Source organism: Protobothrops mucrosquamatus, unplaced genomic scaffold (genome assembly GCF_001527695.2).
Source record: "Protobothrops mucrosquamatus isolate PMUCROS unplaced genomic scaffold, P.Mucros_1.0 scaffold4062, whole genome shotgun sequence".
NCBI classification, from domain to species: domain Eukaryota; kingdom Metazoa; phylum Chordata; class Lepidosauria; order Squamata; family Viperidae; genus Protobothrops; species Protobothrops mucrosquamatus.
Genome location: NW_015389993.1, coordinates 43138 through 44890, shown reverse-complemented (window position 1 = coordinate 44890; position 1753 = coordinate 43138).

Genomic DNA, 1753 nt, shown 5'->3' with positions numbered 1-1753 from the left:
GGAAGACCCCTGTTCTAAAGTGAATATATTATCTCCACCCCTGATTACTTCTCCCATTACTCTAATTTTATTGCCCCCAGCCCTTATTTACGAATTTCCTTTTATGGTTGTTAGTTCCTAGGGGTTCTCTCTAAAGTTGCTATCATAGACTAGATGACCTCCAAGGTCCCTTCCAACATTACTACTACTACTACTACTACTACTACTACTACTACTACTACTACTACTACTACTACTACTACTACCACTATATCAGTAGATTCTGGTTAGGACGGGTTTTCAGCATAGCAGAAACCTTCCTAGATACTTCTCAAGCTTCAAGTTAGGCTCATGAGAATAAAATATACACAATGTATTTGCTCCACAGGCTAGCATGTCCTCTCACAGTTCTGTAAAAGCAATAAGCTCTTTTTCCCCACACTCCTCAGTTTCATATATCTATACAATGTAGGATATGGGCTGTATATTGAAATACTGGATGGAGGAAACCCACAAGCCAAAAGCAGAGGAGAGAGGGGGGACTAATAAGTCTTTCCTTAAAAGCAAAGCTTACTTCTTGGAGTGAAAGTGTGTTTTCCTCACACAACTGGGAAAACAAAATTCTTCTTCTAACAGGGATTCATAAAAAGATGTTAAACTTTTTTTTAAAAGTGCTATAGCACCAGAAATATTTGTGTGAGAGAGAGAGCGGACTGATGGGAAGGAGGATTGTCAAAAAGAAAAGGACACATTTGTGGTCCTGGATGTTCTCTGAGCTTGCTGGTTTCCTTGCAGACGTTTCATGACCCAACTAGGGAACACCATCAGTGCGAGAAGAGAGAGGGGTTATGTTGTGTATAAACAGAGCGTAAACCTCGCCTCTATCTACCACTGAGGATGTTCCTTAGTTGGGTCACGAAACGTCTGCAAGGAAACCACCCAGCCCAGAGAGCACCTGGGACCCCACAGTTCAACCCTGAACTGCAAATATTCCCTTCTAATGACACATTTATTTTACGGATGATAATTTTTATTGATGATGCCCAGCCTGGACCGCCTTCCTTGGCATTTTCACCCTGTCCTTTGGGGCAACAGAGAAGACGCCCACTCCCTCCCCGCTGTGAGGTTTGAAGGCTGCTCCTGTGCCTCCACTGGGTCTGTCCTGCAGGCCGAACATCTCCAGACCTTCCAGGGCTCTTCCAGCCGCCTGGAACTGACTTGGGGGAGGCGGGGATAATGGCCTGGGGCTTCCCCGAAGGGACCAAGCAAGGGACCCCGGCCAAACTCTCCAAGAGAGCTGGGAGAATAGGCCCCCTTCAAGAGCCATTGATTGGTTGACTGATTTGCTCTTTCTATTGGGATGCCAACCAACTTGTGTTGCTCCTGCAGTTTTCCTTCCAGAAGGAAATCATTTGGGGCCTCCCAGAAAACTATCATTGCCAAGTCCTCCCCACCTTCTGCTCTGGAGTTCCTCTGCAGCCTGCCTCAAGGGAGGAACCTGTCTGCTTCTCTTCCTCCCTCTCTGCTCTGGAGGAGGAGGAGGAGGAGGAGAAGAAGAAGAATGACCGTGGGGTCCTTGGTGCTCTCTGAGCTTGTTGGTTTTCTTGCAGACGTTTCATGACCCAACTAGGTAACATCATCAATCCTAGAAGGGAGGAGGAGGAGCAGGAGGAGGAGGAGAAGGACAGTAGACTCCTTGCTGCTCTCTGAGCTGGGTGGTTTTCTTGCAAACGTTTCATGACCCAACTAGGGAACATCATCAGTGCTAGAAGGG